Below are 8313 nucleotides of genomic sequence, written 5' to 3'. Positions count from 1 at the left end.
CGGCGCCCCGGCGTTATGGCCTACCGTGCCGAAGCGTGCGTGCCACATGGAATTCCTGGTTCCGGGACCATGTTGGTCCAGAACATTAGAGCTGTGGTAGGGAGCCCACTGGTTGACTGGATTCCCAATCCTGAAGATCCCAAGCGGTATAGCTGTTTGGTGGGGAGTCCATCTGAGGAGAGCCAATGAGAGGCTGGCGATCCAATAGGGTCTCAACAATCCACCAGGGATGGAGGTATCCGGACACTGAGGCCCCGTACACACGACAGAGGAACTCGACGTGCTTGGCACGTCGAGTTCCTCGTCTCGTTTTGGGATGAAGCCGCCGAGGAGCTCGGCGGGCCGCCTTCTCCTATAGAACAACGCGGCCAACGAGAAAATAGAGAACATGTTCTCTATTTTCTCGTCGAGCTCCTCGGCGGCTCCATCGAGCCAAAACTGTACAGACGACAGAGATTCTCGGCAGAATCCGGGTTTTGACCGAGTTTCTCGGCGAATTCTGCCAGGTCAGTGAGAGAGGCCTGTCCGGGTACTCTATTCCCACTCAAGCAGGAGTGGCGCAAGAAGTGTTACACGTGGGAGCAGGACTGTTTCCCTATTGCTACGCCTGAATTTGCTATTCTCCTTCTTCTTTCAACTCTACCTTCTTCACCACAAGTTTTATTGTTTTTACCCGGCTGGGTAATAAAGAGCACAGCAAAAGATACCTGTTACGGACTTTCCTTTACTTCTGCTATATGCACCATACACCCCTAGGAATTCGGAGAGCCATGAGGTAAATGTGCCACCCAAAACAAACCAGCAGCTCCTCCGGGGTAGTGCTACACTTAGGTAAAAAGAAATTGCTTTAGTTTCTCAGTACATATCCATGTCCAGGCAGCTTCATTCTCATCAGCCCACTGACCCTTCAAAAATTCCACCCAAACCTCATTTAGGATCCTGCCAGAAAGGAGATTAAGTCACCTTACTTCCTGGCAGGATTAGGGAGACTCCTACCTGAAAGGGGGGAAATAAACCTTGCCTACTGGGTAGGGGTGTAACGGATCAAAAAACTCACGGATCGGATTGATCCTCGGATCAGGAGTCACGGATCGGATCATTTTCGGATCAGCAAAAAAAAAAAAAAAAATGATTTATGAAAAAAAGTCGGATTCAAGTCTGGGCTCTAGCTGGACCAATGGCTCTATATGGAAATGTCCACCATTGCCCCCCACTCGTCACTGTAATGTGCACCATTGTCCCCCACTCGTCATCACCATCACTGTTCCAGTCCAACATTGCCCCAGAACCCACACATTTTTTAAGTCCTCCCAATCCTAACAGGTTTCCATTAAATGTGAAATTTATCTAAAAAAGGTTTTTATTTTCCCCTACAGCTTTAGTGACCTAGCTTACATATAATGAATGATGTCCCACGTCATTCAGGCTGCTGGATCCTGTAGAAATCTTCTGTGCAGGGGGTCTGGTCCTCTTTTTGGCACTGAACTTCCAGCTCTGCAGAGGTTAATAGGTTCAGGTCTCTGTGCTGAACACAATAGAAGAAGCTCCCAAGGGGGACAATCCCCACTCTTTAACCCTAAAGCTCTGGGTCAAAAACTCGTCGATCGGACGATCGTGACAGTCTGACCGCTAGACCATGTCCGCAAGGACAGCCGCGACCTCACTGCCACATCTCAGTTCATGTGAGCATTCCATATTACAGTCAAAGTAAGTACTAGGTAAGGGGCGGGCCAGGCGGTAACAGGAGAGCCAGCACCAATCAGTGAGCAGAGACTGGACATCCTATCCAACCAATCACAGCCGATCTGTGATTGGTTGGGGTGGAGCAATATGGCCGCCGCTCCGGAGCAAGGCCGAAGCCGGGGACTTTCCTACGGTCGGGGCTCCGGAGCGCTCTGTGTATCGCGTGGTGTGCCAAACCGACCGGTTCAGATCACGGATCGGTGACGATCCGTTGCACCCCTACTACTGGGTATAGTCTCAATCAAGTGCACAGGAGACAGGGTGATAATGCAGGAGTACAATCAGTAGATAGTTGTCACCCTATAACAGAAAGTACCAAAACCTTGATGGCAGATACCAGGTATTATCTTAATGAAAACTGCAGATTTAAAAAGGTTAAAAACAACTTTTGAAATTATATTAAATCTGTGTTAAAGTGGAGAGAGTGGAGTGGGATTAGAAAACCTGTCATGTGAAGGGAAATTTCCCCAATGGGTGGAGAATGGAGAGGTCCTAGAATCTTTGTCAGCTGAAGGGAAATGTCCCCAATGGGTGGAGAGTAGAGAGTTATTGTCAGTTGAAGGTTAATCTCCCCAATAGGACACAGGTGGCAAAAAAAAAAAAAAACTGACGGGGGTTATAACTCACTCTATCCAAAAAAGTTTTGCCTACAGTTACACATTAACTTTTCCCTACATGTAAGCCTATAATAAATCTTACCTGTAGGTACTGTGAATATCCCCTAAACGTTTCTTTCCCACTGGCTCAAGTGGATGGCATCACTGGCGCATGTGCCGTATGGTGACCCCCATGTGCATGCTTAGGAATGACATGATCGCGGTCCAGCCATTCAAAAGCCCACAGAGCGTGAACCTGGAAGGAAGATCAGGTGAACATGGAAGTACCGGGAGGAGTAACAGTTCAGTGCTGGAGGGCACTGTTTGAACAGTAAGTCTGTCATATTGTTCTAGTATGTGGTGCATGATAGCACATTATGTTATAAACCCGCAGGGCCCCTTTTAAAAGGATGTCTTTTTATCATGTTTTTTACCACTTCAACATGTTAACTTTTATATATGTATTTATTGTTTGGGTTTATCAACTTTATTATGCTTATGAAAAATAAAATAAATTATACTAGTTTAAAAAAGCATCCTTTGTGATCAATTGTTTCTCATACTAAGGCCTCGTACACACAACTGTTTTCTCAGCAAAAAACAGCAAAAAAACTGCTTCTTGCCGAGATTTCCGTTTGTGTGTACGAGGTTTTCAGGTTTCTCGTCAGGAAATCTGGCCAGAATCTCGACGAGAAAAAAAAGAGAACCTGCGCTCTTTTTTCTCATGGAGATTCTTGTCGGCCTGTTTCCCGACGAGAGACCCGAGAGTGTGTATACTTACCTGTCACCGTGGAAACCTGCGCATGCTTGAAATTACTTTGACGCATGCGCGGTAGCTTCCATGGCATAGGTAGGGTAAAGCAAGATGGAGGCGACTGCATAGAATGTGACAAGTGCATGCTCGTCATACGCGATGACGTCACTGTATTCTTTCCTTTCAAGAGAACTGCGGTTCTTTTGAAACAAGAGTCTGTACACTCGGGCGGCAAGAGATTCTTGCCAAGAATCTCGTCAGGGAAAACAACATTTTTTTCCTGACGAGATCCTTGCCCGTGTGTACAGGGCCTTATGCCGCGTACACGTGATTATTTTTCGACATGAAAAAAACATTGTTTTTCAAAAATGACATTTAAATGATTGTGTGTGGGCTTCACATAATTTTTCAGGTTCTGAAAAACGACGTAAAAAAAATCGAACATTATCGTGTGTGGGCTAAAACGACGTAAAAAACCTGCGCATCCTCAGAAGCAAGTTATGAGACGGGAACGCTCGTTCTGGTAAAACTACCGTTCATAATGGAGTAAGCACATTCATCACGCTGTAACAGACAAAAAAGCGCAAATCGTCTTTTACTAACACGGAATCAGCTAAAGCAGCCCAAAGGCGAATGGAACTTCCCCTTTATAGTGCCGTTGTACGTGTTGTACGTCACCGCGCTTTGCTAGATCATTTTTAAAAAATGATGGTGTGTAGGTAACATCGTTTTAATGATGAAGTTGGGAAAACTTCGTTTTTTCTTTCATGCTGAAAAACAACGTTTTCTTTCATGCTGAAAAATAATCGTGTGTAAACCGCATTAGTCCCTGTAGATTTGGTTACCACGTTACGCATTGTGGATCCCTGTCCACTCTAACCATCTATCTAGGGGCTCAGTATACCCTTTTGCCTCTAAACTACTACTACAGCAGATGTGTACATTATATTACCTGTGAACAGCACTATTCTTCCTTTTTTTTATCTATAACACTCGATGGACAGCAGAAAGTGATGACATAACATTTAACCAGCAATCAATACAGTTTGATTAAGGGGAGTAAAATAGGTACCCTTTGTCCCGAAAATGCCTTACCGATCAAGGAAGTCTGATAACTTAAATGTAAGCAAAAGGCTTCCCTAAGCCGGCTGATTATCAGAAATTCTCTGATCGTCTCAAGCTCCTTGTTATAGATCCTCAAGGTCACCTCTAAATTTCCTCCTAGGCAAAGCTCGCCATCTGTTCTGGAAATTTTATAGATAGGCAACTTCTATCCTTCTATTGATTAGTGGTTCCAAATTATTGATAACTACTACGGTAGGGAACAGACACAAAGGATACACTCAGCATCTTTCCATAATACCTGTTCTGTTTATTTTGATGTTTTTTTATACACATGATTACATAGGTATCACATTAATATTACTATTGTACTTGGATAGCAAGGGGCGTAACATAGGCAGGCTAATTCTAATCAGGACTCGAAAGAATACAAATATGTACTACAAACATTATTAGTGCCATGTGCACAATGAGTGCAGTGTGCAATACATACAACATAGAATACAATAATATACAGAATTTACACATTTCCTTTACAATGGTGAAGTGGGTTTGCTGTGAAAATATCACTTTTCACATATCATTTTGGGCAATTTCTAATACAAATGTATATCAGGCCAATCTATAAGACATCTCCAATATGCAAAGGCAGGATCCTGCTGGATGCTTGTCACAGGACATTAGAAAGGAAGATCGGCAGGATCAGGTGAAAGAGGTGAATGATATGAAAAGTCAGTTCACACAGAATTTTTTTATCCATGTTTAGCAGACAATGTCAAGTTCTACTACCCTTAAGAATAATTTACATCACAGGGACTTGGGACACCAGTGGAAAGTTCCCTGTGCTAAATTTCCCAGGTGTGCAATTATAGCTTTAGGCGAATGCTGGATAAACAACATCGTTTAATAAACATTTACAATATAAGGTATTGTCTTTGTAAGCCACACAAATACATAAAACAATATTATTTACTGAAAACAATGATTTACCCAAAGATTTGTCACAGTTTGCTCTGGGAAAGAATATACAAAAATATACACAGAAGAAAAAAAAAGTATGTCCACATAAAGATAATACATTAAATTTGTATTTTCTACAAACAATCATACAATTTTTTTTTAACTTTATGATCAAATAAAAACAAACAAGAAAATTGCAAGATAAATTATAGTTCTAAAAAAGATAAAGTAAAAAAATATGTAGGTGTAAAACTTCAGATTATGAAAAAAAAAAATACTACTTTCTAATAAAAACAAATAAGATACAACATGCTTGAATATCTAGACTACACATTTCTTTTGACTAGGATAACACAACTGACATATGGAATGTAAGTACATTTTGTAAAAGCCCTTAAAGTGGTATTAAACCCAAAAGCAAACAGTTGTTATATTTCAGATTATCAATTTTTAGATGTATGCTGCATTTGTTTTATTTTTTAGTCTTTTGTTTTTATTCCCCTGGTGATCCTGCCAGAAAGTCTGTTGTTTTCCAACAGAACAAGCTGTCCTGCAGATGTAGCAGTTAGAAGGTTGAGACAAACCACCAACGGCAGGGGTGCTTAGAATGATCAGCTTTTATTTATTTATGTAGAACCTTTATCTAAAAAAAAAATTCAATTAATGTGAAGTGGACACATTTTCTGTGTTAGCAGCAGCGAGGTGGCGGGGTATTTTGCAAATGTGCAAATGTGCTGTTATTTTGCACATTTCTTTACAGGTTTATAAATTGATGTTGTCGCCAAGCTTAATTTATTATTTGCGCTGATAGACACTCAGTTTATTACCCAGTATACGAAGGATTAATCAGAGTAAACTTGAATCGAACAAATAATAACTTATAAAGATTAAGGGGCAGATCCACATACACTGGCGCATTATTGCGCCGGGCGTAGCGTATCTAAGATACACTACGCCGATGTAACTTACTTTTTTGGGGTTTGAATCCTCAACGAATTTGCGCCGTAAGTTACGGTGGTGTAGTGTATCTGTTGCGGCGTAAGGGCGCGGAATTCAAATGGAAGTGATGGGGGCGTGTTTTATGTAAATACGTCATGACCCGACGTAAACAACATTTTTTTGAAACTGCGCATGCGCCGTCCGTGGGGGTATCCCAGTGCGCATGCGCTAAATTAACCCGGAACAAGCCAATGCTTACGACGGTGACGTCATTCTATGCAAATTCCTATTCGCGAACGACTTACGCAAACAACGTAAAAAAATTCAAAATTGTACGCGGGAACGACGGCCATACTTAACATTGAGTATTCCTCATAACAACAGCTTTAACTATACGCCGGAAAAAGCCGAACGCAAACAACGGAAAAAAATGCGCCGGGCCGACGTACGTTCATGGATCGCCGTAACTAGCTAGTTTGCATACTCGACGCGGATTTCGACGGGAACGCCACCTAGCGGCCGCCGAAAAATTGCAGCTTAGATCCGACTGGGGAAATAAGACGTACGCCTGTCGGATCGATCCCAGATGCCGTTGTATCTTGTTTTGTGGATACAAAACAAAGATACGACGTGGGAAATTTTAAATTATGCCGGCGTATCAGTAGATACGCCGGCATAATCCTTTTGTGGATCTGCCCCTATACCTTTATTACCAGTAGGTAACCTAGTATTTAATTTAAAGATCCAGAACATCTTACACTTTGAGAACTGCAAGATTTATTAGATTTGCTTTCCTAAATTTAGAAACAGCTACAGTAGTTCTCTTGTCTACATACAAAAGCCCACATTCTCCAAAACATGATGAAACAAATCATATAACTAGTACAGTAAAACCTTTGTTTGAGAGTAACTTGGTTTGAGAGCATTTTGCAAGACAAGCAAAATGTTTTAATACATTTTGCCCTGATATACAAGTGACGTCTTGATGTAAGAGTAGCGTCATGTCACAACTGAGTATAAAAAAGAAGAGAGGAGCCTCTAAGAGTCGGTTCACACTAGGACGACTTCCAGCGCAACTTTCAGAGGCGACTCTGACACGACTTGAACATGAACCACAGGGCGATCTGGGGCGATTTACAACACAACTTGAAGTCGTCTCCAGGACAGGAGACTTTCCAGTGGCCAATCAAACAACAATCAGCTCTGGGAGAGGGAGGGGGAGGGAGAGGTTTGCCTGAGAAATGTATGTTATCTTCCTGGAAAGTCGCTTCAGTTAAGACAGTGATCAGACTTGGATCAGACTTGGAGGCGACTTCCATTGAAATCAATGGGTACAAATCGCCTACAAGTCGGATTGAAGTAGTACAGGAACCTTTTCTGAAGTCGGATCGCCTTGAGTCGTGTGTATTAACACCGCTCCCATTCACTTCCATTGTTTTTCTCTACAGCGCGACTTGGGACGACTTGAGGCGACATGAAGTCGGATCGCAAGTCGCCCCAGTGTAAACCGGCTCTAAGTGTAGCAATATGGTTACATTTAATGAAGGTACAACATTTAGCAACTTATTGCTACACTTAGAGGCGCCTCTCTTCTCTTTTATACCCTGTAAATAAAATGCTTTGATATACAAGTGCTTTGGATTACAAGCATGTTACAAGCATAAACAAATTATGCTCGCAAACCAAGGTTTTACTGTATTATTGTTTCTATAACTCCTAATGGAAACAGTTAGGTTTAATAACATGGACTTAAGCAAACATTATTCTGCATGAAGAATATTCCAGTTTGTATTTGGGACAATCATCATGGCATATCAAAAAAGGACATATGTGATGAGAACATTTTGTGTAATTTCATGATTCTCCTAAGTTAGGAAGTACTGCAACCACCTTAAAATAAAAGTAAAGCAATATTTGATTCAAATTTTTACTACTTAAAAGAGTCCCTCTGAGAGTGTTAAAAACAGTTAAGGCTACAGTTCTCCCCTTCAATCTGAAGCTGTCCCTTGCAGAACCTCTTCGTCGCCACAAAATTCCTTCAGTCTTTTGGGTTGAATGACTTCCAGAATTACTCAACTCTGAAAATTGAGTGCAAGGCGTCATGCCTCAGTCTGGTGTGATGGTTTGGGGGTTTCCGCTTCTCCATGAGGTTCAGTCCACTTCAGAAGTTCTGTCTAACCAATTAAGCGCCGGAAGGTTTTATCACCCCCCCATACCTTCATGATCAGGCCATTTTTGGTACTTAGCACTGCACTATTT

This window comes from Rana temporaria, chromosome 4 (assembly GCF_905171775.1).
Source record: "Rana temporaria chromosome 4, aRanTem1.1, whole genome shotgun sequence".
NCBI lineage: Eukaryota > Metazoa > Chordata > Amphibia > Anura > Ranidae > Rana > Rana temporaria.
This window is presented reverse-complemented; position numbering follows the sequence as displayed.